The 21,475-nt window shown below is 42.6% G+C and overlaps 1 long non-coding RNA gene across 1 annotated transcript in view; it reads left to right on the forward strand.

Annotated features, from left to right (window-relative positions):
* The window catches only part of LOC143981756 (uncharacterized), a 59,588-nt gene extending 40,691 nt beyond the window's left edge, over positions 1 to 18,897 (forward strand). Inside the window, exons 2-3 of the long non-coding RNA XR_013274356.1 lie at positions 8,943 to 9,016; positions 16,783 to 18,897. This is a non-coding gene — a long non-coding RNA (uncharacterized LOC143981756). The remainder of the gene's footprint in view (positions 1 to 8,942; positions 9,017 to 16,782) is intronic.
* The last annotated feature ends 2,578 nt before the right edge of the window (positions 18,898 to 21,475 follow it).

Genomic DNA, 21,475 nt, shown 5'->3' on the forward strand with positions numbered 1-21,475 from the left:
CAGATTATCCAACAACACGGTCCGATCGGACATTTTCCATCGGAATGTCCGACCGTGTGTACAAGGGCTAGGAGTGTGTCTATGGGAGTGTTTGACCATTCTTCCAGAAACGCATTTGTGAGGTCAGGCACTGAAAGTTGGATGAGATCAATTCATGCCAAAGGTGTTCTATCAGGTTGAGGTCAGGGCTTTGTGCAGGCCAGTCACATTCCTCCACCCCAAACTCGCTCATCCATGTCTTTATGGACCTTGCTTTGTGCAATGGTCTCAATCATTTGGTGGAGGGGGGATTATGGTGTGAGGTTGTTTTTCAGTGGTTGAGCTTGGCCCCTTAGTTCCAGTGAAGGGAACTTCACTACTAAGACATTTTGTATAATTTCATGCTCCCAACTTTGTGGGAACAGTTTGGAGATGGCTTTTTCCTGTTCCAACATGACTGCGCACCAGTGTACAAAGCAAGGTCCATAAAGACATGTGCCCCTTTTTCAGGTTATTTTAGCTGGGAGTGGGACACATGCTTTTTCATCAAGTAGCAATAGGTCCACTTTGACCAGTGGATTCAAAATGTTTCTAATAATTTACTAAGGCTGTCCCTGTTCTTGTTGATACAAAACTGCCCTACTGCTGGCCAACAATTAAACGCTTATTAGAAATAAGACACTGCAGATGATACAGCAGCATCAAATTGGACAGCAGCAGAACATGGCTAATGAGGGAGAATTGGCCCAATTGTAGTAGACACATAGAGTACCGGCAGGTGTTTTACTGCAAGAATTATGAGACCATATAGGATGCAGCAGTGTAGAATTGGCCAGCAGCAGACCAGTTTAACGAATAATAGGCCTAACTGATGAATGCCTAAATTTTATTTTTACTGTAATGATATGGGAATGCTGTAAATGTGACTGGTATATTGTGGGGTGGTTTAGGTGCACACAAAGCTGCAATTTTGCAATAAATACCCCTATATATCAGTCTATATTTGCACTGTACATAAGAAGATCCGGGTGTGCATCAGGGTTTTTGATGTGTAAAGGAATAATGTGCATGGCTCAGGCCCACTGTCCTGCAATGAGGAATAATCATTTTATCTGTGGGCTATGTGATAAAATAAGACATATGAATGCCTTCTGCTTTAAGAAGGCTTTACAGTTCTATGTAATGTTGGGTGAGCGATTCAGACCAAACAGAAGTTCCTGCCAGAACATCACCCACTCGCCTATTCAGCTAACACCCTAATTTGCCGTGGTGGCAGGGGCGGTGCTGGCGGCGGCAGGGGGGGGGGGTGCCTAGCATGCATTCACTCCATAAGACTTAGAGACATTTTTCCCCATATTTCTGGGGGGAAAAAGGTGCGTCTTATGGTGCGGAAAATACGGTATGTGCCACTTTGTGTTGGTCTATCGAATAAAATCTCAATAAAATACATGTAGGTGTTTGGTTGTAACATGACAAAATGTGGAAAATGCCAAGGGGTATAAATACTTTTTCAAGGCACTGTAATAAGATAATTTTACATTTCAGGGTTGTTGACCAGATTGGTAAAATGATGAAAAATGACCCAAAGATGCCACCAAAGATGTCTGGTTTTAGGTTGAAAAAATTATCAACTTGATCTTTAGAAAGAGAACAGGAAGCGTTAGGACACCACTTGAGACGATGCTACTTGGTTTACATGGTGATAGACGGCTGTAACAATCTGTCATGACAATAAGTCTAAATTGCTTTGTACTTTTCATGCGTAGACACACTCCTACTGTTGCGTACAGACCAAGAATAATCTGGGAGGACACCTGTATGTCTTTGCAAGGTGCAGGAATCTTCTTAAAACAACTTTATATAGATCTCAAGAAAGAGGACATTTGAGACGTACAGAGCCTTGGCCCTCATCTTTGTACAAGCTAACTCTTGCAAAACGTGGTTTTGTAGGAGAACAGTTCACTTCTAGCCAACCGTGTAAATACTGAATAACAATTTTTTTTGGCATCTATGTCATTGGTGCTAGCTTTATGCTGCGTTATACTAGGATAGTTATAATAGGAAAACAGTGAATCATTCTTTTGGCGAGTATCAGTAATTATATGGGGGGCAGCTTAAGTCACTTGATTTAAAAAAAACACCTACGGCCTAGACAGGGAGGAACGGCCATACCGTTAAGTGAATCATCACTAAATAGCAGCTTGGTTATTTAAAGTCAATGAATGCTGTGATGACTTAGAAAAAAAATTATAGAATATTAGTGCAATAGTATATTAGTGCAACTTTGCATTAAAGTTTAGCTTGGCCCCCTGATCAATAAAAAAAAATGTATTTTTATGTTGGGGTTAAAGCCATTATCATTAATTTTAGGATTTGTTAATGTTGACCCCACTTGAGAGAATTCCCCTCACTTCCTGTTTGGTCACTGAGATAGGCAGTAGGGTAATCTGTCTAAAATGGAAAGCAATTATAGCATTATCCTTTTCTTTTTTTTTTGGTAGAGGGAAATATTTGAGCTTCTGCTATTTTAATTGCCACTAATGGGAAACTTTACCCAATGTTGGCCCAAACTAGAACTAAAGAATGTGCATAGAAGAGCAGCCAAACTGATAAGAAGCATGGAGGAGCTCCGCTATGAGCAAAGATTAGAGGAACTGAATTTATTCTCTCTTGAGAAGAGGAGATTAAGGGGGGATAAGATCAGCATGTACAAATACATAGGTGGTCCATATAGTGAACTTGGTGTTGAGTTATTCACTTTAAGATCATCAGGCCGCGTACACACGGGCGGATTGTCTGTCCAACTTAGTCCGCTGAACAGTGTTTCAGCGGACAATCCGCTCGTGTGTGGGCTTCAGCGGACTTTTTCAGCGGACAGTCTGACGAACAAAGTCTTATGGAATTTCCGTAAGACAGTCCGTTCAAACTTGGTTTTGTCCGTCCAAACTTGGTTTCAGCGGACAGTCCGCTCGTGTGTAGGCAAGTTGGACGGACTAAGTATAGCGCATGCTCAGAAAGGGTTTACACGGCCGAAGGTTGCATTGCAGTGTATAGGACGTCGTTTTTCTAGTCCCGTCGTACGTGCTGTACACGTCATCGCGCACGCTTTCAGCGGACTGTCTGCTCATCGTGTGTGGTCAAGTCCGTTCATGCAAATTTTGAACGGACTGTCTGTCGGATTGTCTGCCGAACTTAGTTGGGTACGCGGCCTCACAGAGGACAAGGCGGCACTCTTTACGTCTAGAGGAAAAGAGATTTCATCTCCAAAAACTGAAAGGTTTCTTCACATAAGACCTGTGAAATGTGGCATTAAAGTGGAGGGCCACCCTATAAAAAAAAAATACATTAATGTTTTAAAAAATATATAAATAATAATAAAAAAATGTTACTCACTAGAAACCCCTGTTGCTAGGCAGTCTTCCTAATCTGCCTCTTCCTATTCCACTGCACTGTTTTGTCAATTCTTCCTCCTGGATGAGCGGCCCCGTTGTCTTCTGTGACATGTGTGTGTGTCCCAGGAAACAACGGGGCCATTCACAAAGCACCGTGCAGCTCGCTCATGTGCAGTAGGCTCCACTGCCTGTTTCCCTTAGGATGGCAGCGCCAACCGCCGATCTGATGGATGGATCGGCCTTGGGGTGGCCGACATCGCATGCTCGCTGGACAGGTAAGTTTCCTTATTAAAAGTCAGCAGCTACAGTGTTTGTAGCTGCTGACTTTTTTTTTTTAAACGGCCGGAACGCCCCTTTAAGCTTTAAAGTATATTAAAAGCCAATTTAAAAATTTTAGAGTGTGAAAGGGTTAGATCCATTGTCAGTTTTGTATTTTTATGGTTATTATGATGATAATGAACACTAGACATGTGCACACTGAAATATTTTGTTTGTAATACCATACTTATTAAATGTGGCAAAGAGGATAGTATCCAGACACTGGAAACAGGCCACAGGCCCTACATTAGGAGAATGGAAAAGGGAGGTGGAAGAAATAAGGGAGGCAGAAAGGTGGGTTTATAAGACCAGAAACAAGCAGGATAAATTTGAATAAATATGGGCAGAATGGGAAAACCACGCCCAGGAAATAGACATTGAAGTTATTGCCAAAAACTGGGAAAGACTCTAAGGGTCCTTTCACACGGGGCGGATCAGTTCTGATCCGCCCCGTGGATGTCCGTTTGCTCAGCGGGGATCACTCCGCCGATCCCCGCTGAGCAGGGAGATGACAGCTCCGTCTCTGCACACTGCGCAGGGACGGACCTGTCACAGCGCCGCTCTCCCCTATGGGAGATCGGATGACGACGGACCGCAGTGCCCGTCGTCATCCGATCCGATCCGCAGACGGATGGAAAAATAGCTTTTTCCTCCGTAAGGGTCCTTTCACACGGGGCGGATCAGTTCTGATCCGCCCCGTGGATATCCGTTTGCTCAGCGGGGATCACTCCGCCGATCCCCGCTGAGCAGGGAGATGACAGCTCCGTCTCTGCACACTGCGCAGGGACGGACCTGTCACAGCGCCGCTCTCCCCTATGGGAGATCAGATGACGACGGACCGCAGTGCCCGTCGTCATCCGATCCGATCCACAGACGGATGGAAAAATAGCTTTTTCCTCCGTTACACTTTTTCGGATCGGAGCGGGTCGGATGTCAGCGGACATGTCACCGCTGACATCCGACGCTCCATAGACCTCTATGGAGCACCCGTTCAGGTCCGCCTAAAAAACTGACAGGCGGGCCTGAACGGGACGTCGGTGTGAAAGAGGCCTAAAGGGAAGTCTGACAATGGGAAGAAAATGAGGAACGATCCATAACTATTTTTTTTTATTATTGTTTTTTAAATAAAGTTTATTAATGTAAACAGGTGATTATATGGTGTATGGTGATGGCAGAGGGGGCTGGTGGTATCTGCTTACTCCAACCCCCACCCCCCCCCGGTTATTTTTTTTGTTTAGTTTTCCAGGTTAATATACATTGTATATCTTATTAAGGGAGACGGGTGGGGGGAGAGGAGAGGGAGGGAAAGATGAGGGGGTGGGGAGGGGAGGTATTAAAGGGATTGTAAAGTAAAAATTTTTATTTTTTTTAAATAACAAATATGTTATACTTACCTCCACTGTGCAGCTTGTTTTGCACAGAGTGGCCCTGAACTTTCTCTTCTGGGGTCCCTCGGCGGCTGTCTCGGCTTCCTCCTGCAGGTACTTCTCACGTTCATGTGAGCTCCCTCAAATGGTGAGAAGCACCTGCGGGCGCGCTCCCGTGATACAGCCGGTGGCTATAGCCGCTCGTTGTATCACATGGCCCCACCTCGGCGTTGTGCGTCATTGGATGTGATTGACAGCAGCGCGAGCCAATGGCTGCACTGTTTTCAATCCATCCACTCCAGCCAATCAGCGGCCAGGCTGAGCGGCGAAGAGGACGGTGGGGGGCAAGCGCGGGATTTTCGAGGGGTCAGGTAAGTAAAACGGGGGGTACTGGGGGTGCCGGCACTGTGAAATGTTTTTTCACCTTAATGCATAGAATGCATTAAGGTGAAAAAAACATTTACCTTTACAACCCCTTTAAGTAACAATAGACACAGAGCACAAGTAACTGAAGATTCAAATTCATGTAGATTTATTTACACTCACATAAGGACACAAAAGGGTAGGCATCTTGATATATGGCACAATAAAAATAGTAAACAAACACTCTTGTAGAAACAAAATCAAGAATTTTTATTTATCTCTTTTTTTTTTTTTCACAGGGGGCACAACACATAGGGGGCACAAACACTTGAAGATTTACAAGGGGCATAATACACAAGAGACATAAAACACTTGAATATTAAGGGAGTGGCACAGTACACATATCACAATTGAATTTTTTTGGTACATTTTGGGGGAGAGAGGGAAAGGGAGGGGGGTGGGTGTGGGCAGGTGGCGTTGGGGGAGCAAATCACCGTGGTCGATATATATTTATAAGGTGAGAATTGTCACTTTCCTTTTTCCTTTTTTGATGTGGATATGCCATGTAAATTTTAATTGTAATAAGTGAAAAATGTTTAATAAAGATTGAATTATAAAAAAAAAAAAAAAAAAATTTGTTTCGGAATTTTGGTTTTGTCCGAAAAATACATTTATTTAGTTACTCCCAAAATTTGTTTTTATGTATTTTATTTTGTTAAAAATGCATTCGTACGAAAATCCGAATTAAGGTTGAATCTGTCCTTTGAAGGGTTACGGTGTCTGTCAGATGTTCTAAGAAGTTTTGGCAAAGCAGCTAAACTGTACGAAGTCCCGATCGGACATTTTGAGTTGAATTCTCCACCCACAAGCTATAGTAGAATTCTAATGTTGTTTGACTAGTCATAATTAAAATGATTACTTATTATCACTAGTCAAACAACATTAGAATTCTTCTATAGCCTATGGGCGGAGTATTTGACAGTAAATGTCCGCTCACAGCGATTCGTATGTCTTTATCTGCTTGGTGGAATCTTCATGTTGAATGGTATTATAATGGTATATAATTATAATGGTATTATACATATTTTTGATCGTATCGAATGATATGATACGATACTTGTTTGTTTCTCTCTATGTCGAATAATCTTGGACTAACAGAGTTAGGTTAGGCACACTCAGCCGCAGGTTCGATAGGCACAGATCGCTATTGTCACAGTCATGTCAAATCTTCTATTTATCTATACTGAACTGCTGTCACAACTATACGAAAATATAATGGATACGAAAATAAAGCATTTTTTTAATTTCGGATCTTTCGGATATCGGATTCTGCGCATTCATTATTATTTTGTTAAAACGAACACGAAACGAACACGAAAAACCCCCAGAAATTCGGACGATAACGAATGCACATGTCTAATGAGCACCAGCTTAAGCAATATGTTATAATCATAGTTTTTAATTATATAGAAGTTCATTGACTTCTCATCACTCATTTATTTTCTAGGACTCTTGTAGATGGACTTTATAGAAACATATACAATACACTAGGTAAATAAGAGAAGTGTAGATCCACTTTTAATATCCAGACCAAGAATTTTATTTATATTTATTTATTTATATATATTATATTATATTTATTATCACCGGGAGAAGCCAATGCATTTAGGGGTTTGCAATCACCGCTCTTCTTCAGGGTTATGAACATCAAATATAGTCAAACTGGTATCTGGTCTACCACAATATAAAAAAAAAAATGTTCAAAGGTAAGTATACCTACAGTATATCATTATGAAAAAATAAAAGAATCCTAGTTTTCGTTAAATTTATTGTAACATTTTGCTGTGCGCTGACAATTCCTTGAAAACCTAAATAAATTATTTGCAAAAGAAAAACTGAAAGTAAAATATGAAAAAGTAAAAGAATCAAATCCTAAAAATGAGTAATGAGTCAATAGTAATTTAAGTGAATATTTTCTACTAACCAATTAATAGCTGTATAATACTAAAATACTTTAAAATCAGTTGTATCTGTTTCATATCAAATTTATAAAAAAAAAAATTATTGTAAATAGATCAAATACATTTTTATTTATCGGATAAATATTTTATTATTATACTGTTATTAATTGTTAGTAGAAAATATACTTAGTTTAAATTACTTTTCATATAGTAGTCAAATTGTAGTTTTAAATGTATCTTTATTGTTAACTTATCTACTTAATATTAATGTAAAATGTGATCTATTGCAAATAGATCAAATTCATTTGTATTTATAGCATAAATATTTTATTATTATGCAACTATTAATTGGTTAGTAGAACATATATTTAATTTTATTTATTTTTCATGTATTAGTCAAATTTTAGTTTTAAATGTATCTGTTTGAATTAATTTAAAATAAAATTATAATGTAAAATAATAGAATAAATATTAATTTATAGTTGAGATTTTTTAATATTGTACAGTACAGATAAATATAATTTAGCAGGAAATATGCTTAATAATAATATACTTAACTCTTGACTAATTATTAAATTTTTAGATTTAGTTCTTTAACATTTACATTTATTGTAACATTTTGCTGTGCGCTGACAATTCCTTGAAAACTTAAATAAATTATTTGCAAAAGAAAAACTGAAAGTAAAATATGAAAAAGTAAAATAATCAAATCCTAAAAATTAGTATTGAGTCAATAGTAAGTTAAATTAATATTTTCTACTAATCAAATAGCTGTATTATACTAAAATACTTTAAAATCAGTTGTATCATGTTTCATATCAAATTTATAAAAAATTTATTTTAAATAGATCAAATACATTTTTATTTATTGTATAAATATTTTATTATTATACTGTTATTATTTGTTAGTAGAAAATATACTTTGTCTTAATTACTTTTCATGTAGTAGTCACATTTTAGTTTTAAATGTATCTTTATTTTTTAACTTATCTACTTAATATTAATTTAAAATGTGATCTATTGTAAATAGATCCAATTCATTTGTATTTATAGTATAAATATTTTATTATTATGCAACTATTAATTGGTTAGTAGAACATATACTTCATTTTAATTATCATTTTAATTCTTTTTCATGTATTAGTCAAATTTTAGTTTTAAATGTATCTATTTGAATTAATTTCAAATAAATTATAATGTAAAATAATAGAATAAATATGAATTTATAGTTCAGATTTTTTAATAATGTACAGTACAGATAAATATAATTTAGCAGGGAATATGCTTAATATTAATATACTTAACTCTTGACTAATTATTACATTTTTAGATTTAGTTCTTTACTATTTACATTTTTACCTTTTTATCATAATAAAGTGAACTTTCTTTTAAAAATGTATTACCATAGACCAGATACTGATTTGATTATACAGTATTTGCCATTATACATGTTCACGGCCCTGAGGAAGGGAAATTGTTGCAACCCCTGAAATGCATTGTAAATTCCTAGTATTGACTTTATACAAGTGGAATGACATTTCTTTGCCCTTACTTGTCTACAGGTTTATATTTGTGTTTGTGAAAACCACTGGATCCTCTCCGTTAGTCTTGGTCACCATTGTAATTGGTACGAAATGTAAGTACAATTTTAAAATTTTAAGTCATTACCAGAAAAGAATTAGAAAGGACATCTTTCAATAGGAGCCCTTGTTCCATTGACAACTCATTAAGAGAAGAATATAATTCCTTTGGTGAGATCTTTTCTCACTTCCTGTCTTGTCTCCAAACAGGAAGTAAAGGAAAATGTCCCCAACCGGGAATAGACAGCAAAAAGTAACACTTGGTAATCTATCCAAAACAAAAATAATAATTATTTGAGCTTTAGGTATCCTTTAACCGCTTGCCGACCTCGCTATAGCAAAAGGACAGCTACAGCGTGGTTGGCCAGTTCTGGGAGGGCTTCATATGACGTCCTCTTGTGGTAGTGCCCCCCAACCCCACCTCTGTGCACACCCGCTGCTGCACCCATCCACAGCGCTCTGTGATCACTGTGTCCTTTGGATACAGTTGATCCCAGATCGGGTAAAGAGCCAATCACAGTGGCTCTTTACCATGTGTTCAGCTGTGTCCAATCACAGCTGATCACAATGTAAACACACTGGTTAGCAACATTCCTTTCCTCATGCTGTCACAGCACGAGGAGAGGTGAGAGCAGGTCCTAATTATCAGTGCAGCCCAAACAGTACCTATCAGTGCTGCCTATAACAACCAAACATTGCCCGTCAGTGATGCCAGTCAGTGCTGCCTATAACAACCAATTGTTGCCCATCAGTGACGCCAATCAGTGCCTATCAGTGCTGCCAATCAGTGCCCATCAGTGCCTCCTCATCAGTGCCGCCTATTAGTGCCCATCATTGACACCTATCAGTGCCCTTCAGTGCCCTTTAGTGCTGCCTATTAGTGTCCATAAGTGCCACCTATCAGTGCCCATCAGTGCCATCTTTCAGTGCCCAACAGTGCCCTTTAGTGCTGCTAATTAGTGCCCATCAGTGCCACTTATCAGTGCAGCCTCATCAGTGCTCACCAGTGCAGCCTATCAGTGCTTATCAGTGCCGCCTCATTAGTGCCCATCAGTGCCATCTTTCAGTGCCCAACAGTGCCCTTTAGTGCTGCTAATTAGTGCCCATCAGTGCCACTTATCAGTGCAGCCTCATCAGTGCCTCCTCATCACTGCCCACCAGTGCTGCTTAATCGGTGTAGTGCCTCCTCATCAGTGCCCACCAGTGCCACCTAATCAGTGTCCATCTTGCAGCCTATCAGTGCCCATCAGTGCCACCTCATCAGTGCAGCCTATCAGTGCCCATCAGTTCTGCCTATTAGTGCCCATCAGTTCTGCCTATTAGTGCCCATCAGTGCAGCCTATCAGTGCCCATTAGTTCCGCTTATTAGTACCCATCAGTGCAGTCTCATCAGCGCACATCAGTGAAGCAGAAAAATGACCTGTTTGCAAAGTTTTATAACCATTTTTTTCTTTAATTGTTGGTCTTTTTTCGTTTGTTTAGCAAAAAATAAAAAAACCCAGTGGTGATTACATACAACCAAAATAAATCTCTATTTGTGTGAAGAAAATGATAAAAATGTCATATGGGTACAGTGTTGCATGACCGCGCAATTGTCATTCAATATGTGACAGCGCTGAAAGCTAAGAGCTGGCCTGGGCAGGAAGGAGGTAAAAGCACGCACATATCAAGTACTGAAGAATTGAGTGTAATTACACATTGCATAGTTTAAAAATACACGTAATTCGAGCATTTCTTCACTGAATAGGTAATCTTGGAAAAAAAGAATCCAGAATGATTCAATACTGTTTATTATTTAGTTTATTTTACTGATTTGGGTTTGCATTTTTCTTCTATTGTAGGTCAGACAAGCACACTAAATGATTGCGTACAAGTACCTAAGCAGAGCCCAACAAAGCCTTCTTGTCTCTTTATTCTCTTGTTTAGCTTGACAAACTCGTCATTGTGCGGCTGACAGTTGTAGTAAATCTCCACCAAATCTATATACACGATATATATATATTTACAGTGTGCATTGTCGTGGGATGTCAGGGGTTGGGTAGGGCAGAGAATTCACAGAAGTTATGCTTGTGTAAATAAATGTCATAGTGTGCCGATCATGGGATTGACATCTATAAAACCCTGTGTAATAAATATTTACAAGTTCATTGCTATTTACCTAAAAGAAAAGTACAGAAATCTCTTTAATGGATTCCAGATCATAGGATTTGAAAAAAAAAAAATGTAAACCCAAGTACAAAAACTTAATATATTGCTCCTTCAGTACAGATCCCCTTCCAGTGCAGACCCTTTAGTATAGACCAAGCCCCCGAGAACAGACCCCTCAGCAACTCCGACCCCTTCAGTACAGACCCTCAGTTTAGACTGATCCCATAACATTCCTAGATCCCCGCTCTCAACCCACCCTCAGTACAACCCCCCCCCCCCCCCCAGTACAGATCCTTCAGTATAGACCAACCCCCCCCAAAGAACAGACCTCTCAGCAACTCCGACCCCTTCAGTACAGACCCGCAGCTTAGACTGATCCAATAACGTTCCTAGATCCCCGCTCTCAACCCACCCAAAGTACAACCCCCCCCCCAGTACAGATCCTTCAGTATAGACCAACCCCCCCCCCCCCCCCCCAAGAACAGACCCCTCAGCAACTCCGACACCTTCAGTACAGACCCGCAGTTTAGACTGATCCCATAACATTCCTAGATCCCGCTCTCAACCCACCCTCAGTACAAACTCCCCCCCCCCCCCCCCGTACACATCCTTCAGTATAGACCAACCCCTAAAGAACAGATCCCTCAGCAACTCCGACACCTTCTTCAGTACAGACCCACAGTTTAGACTGATCCCCTAACATTTTTAGATCCTTGGTCTCAACCCACTCCCTCAGTACAACCCCCCCCCCCCCCCAGTATAGATCCCTCAGTATAGACCAACCCCCCAAGAACAGATCCCCCAGCAATTCCGACACCTTCAGTACAGACCTGCAGTTTAGACTGCTCCCCTAACATTCCTGAATCTTCACTCTCAACCCACTCCATCATTACAGACCCCCCCGGTGCAGACCCTTCAGTATAGACCAACCCCCTGGAAAACAGACCCCTCAGCCACTACTGACCATTTCAGTACAGACCCACAGTTTAGACTGATCCCCTAACATTCCTAGATCCTCTGTCTCAACCCACCCTCAGTACAACCCCCCCCCCCCCCCCCCAGTACAGATCCTTCAGTGTAGACCAACCTCTAAAGAACAGATCCCTCAGCAACGCTGACATTTTCAGTACAGACCCGCAGTTTAGACTGATCCCATAACATTCTTAGATCCTTGGTCTCAACCCACTCCCTCAGTACAAACCCCCCCCCCCCCCAGCATAGATCCCTCAGTTTAGACCAACCCCCCAAGAACAGACACCTCAGCAATTCCAAAACCTTCAGTACAGACCTGTTTGGACTCATCTTCTAACATTCCTAGATCCTTGCTCTCAACTCACTCCCTCAGTACAAACTCCCCCCCCCCCATTACAGATCCTTCAGTATAGACCCCCCCCCCCAAGAACAGACCCCTCAGCAATTCCGAAACCTTCAGTACAGACCTGCAGTTTAGACTGATCCCATAACATTCCTAGATCCTTTCTCTCAAAGTACTCCCTCAGTACAAACTTCCCACCCAGTACAGATCCTTCAGTAAAGACCACCCCCCCCCCCCCCCCCCGCCAAGAACAGACCCCTCAGTAATTCTGATACCTTCAGTACAGACCTGCAGTTTAGACTGCTCCCCTATCATTTCTGAATCCTCACTCTCAACCTACTCCATCATTACAGACCCCCCCCCCCCCCTCTCCAGTGCACACCCTTTGGTATAGACCAACGCCCTGGAAAACAGACCCCTCAGCAACTATTGACCACTTCAGTACAGACCTGCAGTTTAGACTGATCCCCTAACATTCCTAGATCCTCGCTCTCAACCCACCCTCAGTACAAACTTCGCCCCTCCCCAAGTACAGATCCTTCAGTATAGACCAAGCCCCCCCGAGAACAGACCCCCCTCAGCAACTCCGACCCCTTCCGTATGAACCCGCAGTTTAGACTGATCCCATAACATTCTTAGATCCCTGGTCTCAACCCACTCCCTCAGTACAACCCCCCCCCCCCAGTACAGATCCTTCAGTATAGACCAACCCCCTACCCCCCCAAGAACAAACCCCTCAGCAATTCTGACACACCTTCAGTAGAGACCTGCAGTTTATACTGCTCCCCTAACATTCCTGAATCCTCGCTCTCAACCCACTCCCTCATTACAGACCCCGCCCCCCCGGTGCAGACCCTTCAGTATAGACCAACCCCCTGGAAAACAGACCCCTCAGCAACACCGACCCCTTTCCGTATGAACCCACAGTTTAGACTGATCCCCTAACATTGCTAAATCCTGGCTCTCAACCCACCAGCAGTACGGACCCCCTCAGTACAGACTGCTCAGTACAGACACCCTTCCCCCCTAGTAGAGATACGCCTCCCCCAGTGCAGACCCCCCTCCGCAGTTCTTAGTACAAACTCCTCAATAGACACCCCCCTTGTCCCCTCCAAGTACAGAACCCTCATTTGGGAAACCTCCTACTTCTCAACACACTCACACTACAATACTCTCAGTACAGAACTCCCCCCATCCTAAACTCACAAACCAGATGGCCATATACAGTGGGTCCTCCTCCTCTCGGCTCAGCCATATGACCGAAGCAGGGAAGGAGACTTTATCTCACTCTGAGCTCCCACTGTCACTGAAGCACTGGGTGGGGATGATATAGTGGTTCTGTGGCTGTTTGACATTTTTTGTTTGTGTTGCACGGTGCTGCAGCGCAGTGCTACAGTGCCTTGAAAAAGTATTCATACCCCTTGAAATTTTCCACATTTTGTCATGCTATAACCAAAAACATCTATTTTATTTTATTGAGATTTTATCTGATAGACTAACACAAAGTGGCACAGATTTGTGAAGTGGAAGGAAAATGATAAATGGTTTTCAACATTTTTTACAAATAAATATGTGAAAAGTGTGGCGTGCATTTGTATTTAGCCCCCTTTACTCTGATACCCCTAACTAAAATCTAGTGGAACCAATTGCCTTCAGATGTCATCTAATTAGTAAATAAAGTCCACCTGGGAAGCCCTCAGAGGTTTGTTAAAGAACTTTAGTGAACAAACAGCATCATGAAGACCAAGGAACACACTAGACAGGTCAGGGATAAAGTTGTGGAGAGGTTTAAAGCAGGGTTAGGTTATAAAAAAATATCCCAAGCTTTGATCATCTCACAGAGCACTGTTCAATCCATAATTTGAAAATGGAGAGAGTATGGCACAACTGCAAACCTACCAAGACATGGCCGTCCACCTAAACTGACAGGCCGGACAAGGAGAACATTAATCAGAGAAGCAGCCAAGAGGTCCATGGTAACTCTGGAGGAGCTGCAGAGATCCACAGCTCAGGGGGGAGAATCTGTCCACAGGACAACTATTAGTCGTGCTCTCCACAAATCTGTCCTTTATGGAAGAGCGGCAAGAAGAAAGACATTGGTGAAAGAAAGCCCTAAGAAGTCCTGTTTGCAGTTTGTGAGAAGCCATGTGGAGGACACAGCAAACATGTGGAAGAAGGTGCTCTGGTCAGATGACACCATAATTGAACTTTTTGGCCTAAAAGCAAACCGCTCTATGTGGCAGAAAATGAACACTTCACCCTAAACCCACCATCCCCACTGTGAAACATGGTGGTGGCACATCATGTTGGGGGGATGCTTTTCTTCAGAAGGGACAGGGAAGCTGGTCCGAGTTGATGGGAAGATGGATGGAGCCAAATAAAGGGCAATCTTAGAAGAAAACCTGTTATGCCGCATACACACGATCGGACTTCGACGGACTTGGTCCGGCGGACAATCCGATGGACTTTGCAGCTGAGGTCTGCCGGACTTTTAAACAAACGGACTTGGCCACACACGATCACTCCAAAAGTCAGACGGATTCGAACGTGATGACATGGAATAAGGAAGTCCATAGCCAGTAACCAATAGCTGCCCTAGCATCGGTTTTAGTCCGTCGGACTAGCACACAGATAACCGGATTTTTCGACCGGACTCGAGTCCGTCCGAAAGATTTCAAATATGTTTTAATACTGGGTCCGTCTGACTTTTGTGAAAGAAAAATCCGCTAGAGACCAAACACGATAGAATTGTCCGACGGATTCCAGTCCGCCGGACCTAGTCCATCAAAAAGTCTGATCGTGTGTATGCGGCATTAGAGTCAAAAAACTTGAGACTGGGGTGGAGGTTCACCTTCCAGCAGGACAACGACCCGAAACATACAACCAGAGATACAATGGAATGGTTTAGATCAAAGCATATTCATGTGTTAGAATGGCCCAGTCAAAGTCCAGACCTAAATCGAATAGGGAATCCGTGGCAAAACTTGAAAATTTCTGTTTACAGACGCTCTCCATCAAATCTGACAGAGCCTGAGCTATTTTGCAAAAATGTCCCTCTCTAGATGTGCAAATCTGGTAGAAACATCCCCAAAAAGACTTACAGCTCTAATTGCAGTGAAAGGAGGTTCTACAAAGTATTGAGGGGCCGAATACAAATGCACACCACACTTTTCACATATTTATTTGTAAAAGGTTTTGAAAACCATTTATCATTTTCCTTCCACTTCACAATTATGTGCCACTTTGTGTTGGTCTATCATATAAATCCCAATAAAATATATTTACATTTTTTGGTTGCAACATGACAAAATGTGGAAAATTTGAAGGGGTACGAATACTTTCTCAAAGCACTGTATGCAACAAAACATAATAAAAGAAATGTCAGGTGGCCGCAGGACCCTCAAACAATCCGCACCCCCCATAGTACACCACTGTTCTTGATTGAGATTCAATCCAAGGATCTTAGGTTTGAATGGCAGGAGTTCTAACCACGGAGCAACTGTGCTGCAAGCCAAACATAAGCTTCAGGAAAAAATGGCTTGTATTTGGGATGCATAATGCCCCGTACACACGAGCGGACTTTTCGACATCCAAACTCCGACGGACTGAGTCCGTCAGACTATCCGATCGTGTGTGGGCTGCAACGGACTTTAGCTTCGCTAAAGTCTGACGGACTTTAGAAATGAAGCATGCTTCAAATTTTCCCGACGGAACTCCGCCGGACCCGGTCCCCTTCGAAAAATTCGCTCGTGTGTGTGCTACTCCGACGGACTAAAACCGACGCTAGGGCAGCTATTGGCTACTGTCTATGAACTTCCTACGTCGAATCCAGTCGTACGTCATCACGTTCGACTCCGTCGGAGTTTGGTGTGATGGTGTGTGGTCAAGTCCGTTCGGTCGAAAAGTCCGCCAGAACTCCGTCGGAACTCCGGCGGAACTCCTTTGGAGGTCTGTCAGACTTAATCCCTCTCGTGTGTACGGGGCATTAGAGTTACTTTTGACTTGCTTCTGTCTTCAGTCCAGCTGACTTGCATAGGGGAAGCAATTCAGATAAAATTAGGACATGCTGCTTTTACAATGTGGCAATAAAATAAAGTCAGTGCAGCTTCATAAGGCCCTAATCAAAAAAAAAATCCAAATCTTTCTGAGCTACTTCCTATGCACATCAGCAAAAAATAAATAGCGGCATACTTAACTCTGAATGTATCAACAATTAATGCAACTACATCACTGCATGTGCATCTTACAGCTAAGATGTTGCCTGCAGCAACCAGAGTCAACCATTTGTGTAGTGTAGGCCAAAGAATTACATATTAAAGACCCGACTAACTTTGATTTTGAATATTTGTCCCCATATAGGTATTTTACCAGCCACATAACTTAAGACATTTGACATCATTTAAACGAATGCCGATTCTCTGAGAACAAAGCGATATGTTGACAAGTACCAAGAAAACCAGAAAAGCGGGTCAATGACATTTGGACTAATCTTAGATCAGCTTGAAGAATCTCTTAACTCTTTACATATTTTTTCGCTCATGAAAAGGCCCAAAGCCCATCATTATTCTCTTTACAAACCTGTATTAACTTATGTATATGCTTTTTACCTGATTTGTGTTAAAAAATGCTTTAAAGCAACACTTTTATGTTAGAGGAAATGCTGCTTCCTGCCCTCACACTGTAATGCTCTCTGCTGGCAGAGCTGAGTAGTGGCCACACCCCTCATCACAATTGTCCTAACACAGAGAAGAGAGGGGGCAGGGGCGTGTCCAGCCAGGTCTGCTGGATAATGGAGTACACTGGACAGTGTGGTCTAACTCTGGTGCCTGCACTATCATATACACTGATGAGACATCATTTTATGACCACTCACCTAATTATGAGTAGGTCCTCCTTTTGCTGCCGAAAAACAGCCCCTTTTGGAACTAAAATAGCCCTGACCCATTGAGGCATGGACTTCACTAGACTTCAGAAGGTATGTTGTCGAATCTGGCATAAAGTCATGGGTAGCAGAACTTTTAAGTCCTTTAAGTTCCGAGGTGGGTCCTCCATGGATTGGACTTGTTTTTCCAGCACATCTCACAGATGCTTGATTGGATTGAACTCTGGAGAACTTGAGGGCCAAGTTAACACTGCAACACTTGTTGTTGTTTTCCTCAAACCATTCTTGACCCATTTTTACAGTGTGGCAGGCCACAGTTTCCACGTGTACTTGGTGAACAACAATGTTTAGGTAGGTGGTACGTGTCAAGCAACATTCCTTGGCAGTATGTTTTGGGTCATTGTCATGCTGGAAGATCCAGCCATAACCCATCTTTAGGGATGAGCCGAACACCCCCCGGTTTGGTTCGCACCAGAACCTTTAAACGGACCGAAAATTCATACAAACTTTAGAACCCTATTAAAGTCTATGGGACTCGAACGTTCGAAATCAAAAGTGCTAATTTTAAAGGCTAATATGCAAGATATGCAACAGATAACACCAGCAATAAGTGGTATCTTCAGGTGTATACTGTGCTAGAGGCACACAACACCCACTTTAACTCCTGCAGATGCCTGTATTAGAGAACGCCAGCAATAAAGGGTAGATACAGGTGTATACTGTGCTGTGCTGGAGGCACACAACACCCACTAACTCCTGCAGATGCCTGTATTAGAGAACACCAGCAAAAAAGGGTAGCTACAGGTGTATACTGTGCTGGAGGCACACAACACCCACTTTAACTCCTGCAGATGCCGGAGAAAAGATCACACTGTCCCTGCCTATCTTGCTCTTTCCCTGCACGCCGGATCACACTACACAAGGCCGCTGCGCTGGAGGCCTTATATAGTGTGGGGCATGTACTAAACCCCCTGAGCTATAATTGGCCACAAGCATCCTGCCTGTGGCCAATTATGTCTCTCCTCGCTCCCGGCGCTGTGATTGGCCAAGCATGCGGGGTCACAGTGCATGCTTGGCCAATCATGAGCCAGCAATGCACTGCGATGGCGTAGTGCATTGTGGGCCATTCGTGCCACACGAATTTGGTGCGAACGGTCCACAAAGTTCTGAATTCGCCGAACAGACGAATGGCCGATGTTCGAGTCGAACACTGAGCTCATCTCTACCCATCTTCAGTGTTCTGGCTGAAAAGGGAAAAAGGTTCTCATCCAAGATTTTACAAAACATGGCCCTGTCCATTGACTCCTCAATGCGGCAGAGTCTGATTGTACCTTTAATAGAGAAACAGCCCCAAAGCATCATGTTTCCACCCCCATGCTTGACTGTAGGGATGGTGTTCTTTGGGTCATAGTCAGCATTTTTCTTCCTCCAAACATGGCAAGATGAGTTAATGTCAAAGAGCTAAATTTTGGTCTTATCTGACCACAGCACAATCCTTCTCTGAAACATTTAGATGTTGATTGGCATGACTGTACATGTGCCTTCTTGAGGACGGGGACTCGCCAAGTTTGGAGGAGGAAAAATGCTGACCATGACCCAAAGAACACCATCACTACAGTCAAGCATGGAGGTGGAAGCATTATTCTTTGGGGCTGTTTCCCTGACTGACTTGGCCGCATTGAGGGGCCAGTGGGGCCAGTGGATGGGACCATGTATTCCGGCCAGGGTTTTGGGGATGAGGTCCTTGTCCTTACCAACATGGGGACAAAGTGCTTTGGGGGGGACCCCAAAGCACCCTCCCAATGTTGAGAGCATGTGGCCTGGTACAGTTCAGGAGGGGGAGGTGTGCTCTCACCCCCTCTTTTCCTGCGTCCTGCCAGGTTGCGTGCTCGGATAAAGGTCTGGTATGGATTTTGAGGGGGACCCCACGCCATTTTTTTTGGGGCGTGGGGTTCCCCTTAATATCCATACCAGACCTGAAGGGCCTGGTATGGAATTCCGGGGGACCCCACACATTTTTTTTTCTTAATTTATTTTTTCTTAATGCTAACATGACCTGTGTGCATATAGCCTTTAAAAAAACCCCGTAAAAGTCAAGTTGAGAGGTGCGCCTGTTCAACTTATGCAAATGCATCTACGTGGCTTGACATTTACTATGATTTTGCCGGCGCAATGAACCAGAGCACTTGAACATGCGCAAATGCCGCTTGCGCATGCGCAATGCATAAATTGACCTCGCGCAGCTCCAAGTGTATTTGCAGGCGCAGCAGGCTTGCTCAGAGAAAGTTACTTTTCCGTTCTATTTTGGGCATATTTGTGACTTGGACAGTTATAACTATACTTCCTCACATCACCCACATCACCCCTATAATATTGGCACTTCCAGCTTCTTTTAATTCTGAGTTGAATAATGTGTGCGCCAGGTCTATAGCGGCGCACCAATCGCCGCCTCCCGTTGCGCCGGCATGTTATTGGGAAATGGGGAATTGCGCTGTGTTACAGGCGCACATGCTTTATGAATACGAAAACGGCCGTTGCGCATCGGCGTGCGCCGCAACTCATGGCGCAAACCTTTTGTAAATCAGCCCCTATGTGCCGGAGCTAAAATCTGTGGAACGAAGTCTTTAATGGGACCCCGATCACAGATATGGTGAAACAGTGAAGGAACGGTAAGCCCAATCAGAAACCAGCAGCTCCTTCGGGGGTCAGTGCTACATATGTATTAAAATTAAAATTTTAAAAAAAATATATATATATATATATAAAAAATGAAACAAAACCATTATAGCATCCCTTTAAAAGAAATGTCATACAAATAAAAACAACGGTCTAAAGGACAGGACTTGACGTAAACACAGATAATGGATTGCACTGTAGAAAAGCATTTGAATATTCTGGCAATCGGAGAGATGACAATGGTATTTCAGGACACAATGCTGTGACCTGAGTCTTTGTCTTATGGAAAGACGCACCCCCGTCCTCGTCCGCTGCAAGGTGTTCTGTTCTGTATGTGCTATGACACACGCAGAGCTATGCAATCAGAGCTATAGAAGGAAGCTCGGAGCTATACACAGCTTGTTTTCTTAAGACAATAAAGGCCAGAATGGTACAATTGTAAAATATGGCCTAAGACAAAGACCCTTTCTCTCATCATTCCCCCACCCTCTATTAAGACATGTAGCTCATCATGGGTACAAAGCTGTTCTTGGCAGCACTATGACAATCTCAACATACCATGCTCGTGGTATTATTATTCCACACGGTCGGACATTCCAACGGCAAAATCCGTCTGATTTTTTTCCGACGGATTGTGGCCCAAACTTGTCTTGCATACACACGGTCGCACAAAGTTGACGGAAAATCTGATCGTGCAGAACAAGGTGACGTAAACCACGTACGACGGGACTATACAGAGGCCAGTAGCCAATAGCTTTTGTCTCGTAATTTATTCTGAGCATGCGTGACACTTTGTGCGTCGGAATTGCCTACACACAATCAGAATTTAAACGATCGGATTTTGTTGTCGGAAAATTTTAGATACAGATCTCAAACTTTGTGTGTCGGAAATTCAGACGGAAAAAGTCAGATGGAGCCCACACACGACCGGAATTTCCGACAAAACAGTCCGATCGCACATTTTCTGTTGGAAAGTCCGACCGTGTGTACAGGGCATTAGACGGTAGGTATCTGCAGCACCATGCAAAAACAGGCTATGGAAATTAAAGACGATACCTAAATCAGTCGTATTAGGAAAACCATTGTAAAAAGCAATGGAGAAAATATTTGGTTCAGATATTAACGGATAAATAAATTAGCATGTTTTGAGGGTTAAGTGTTATGAATATCAAGACCATGTTATAACGGCCAGTATAAGCACATGCATGTGCACAAGGCCCTGCACTTATTGTCACGACTGTGCATGTTGTGTGCCTTCTTGGCGTATGCATGGGATGCACATCCAGAACAAGTCTCCTGTGTTTACAATGCAGCAGGGCAGCCATTCAGCATGGGACCTGGAAGCTAGTGGAGGTCACAAGAGTAGCAGTGCTCTACAGTGATTTGCAGCTTTCACAGATATCGACCTGGTATGGTATATGCATAGTTACATTGGTCTAAGCTGTAACTATGCAAAAATACCCATACCAGCCCGCAGGCCATCTCTTTTATCCT

Source organism: Lithobates pipiens, unplaced genomic scaffold (genome assembly GCF_037356315.1).
Source record: "Lithobates pipiens isolate NorthernLeopardFrog02 unplaced genomic scaffold, aLitPip1_a1.2 Scaffold_16, whole genome shotgun sequence".
Classification (NCBI taxonomy): Eukaryota; Metazoa; Chordata; class Amphibia; order Anura; family Ranidae; genus Lithobates; species Lithobates pipiens.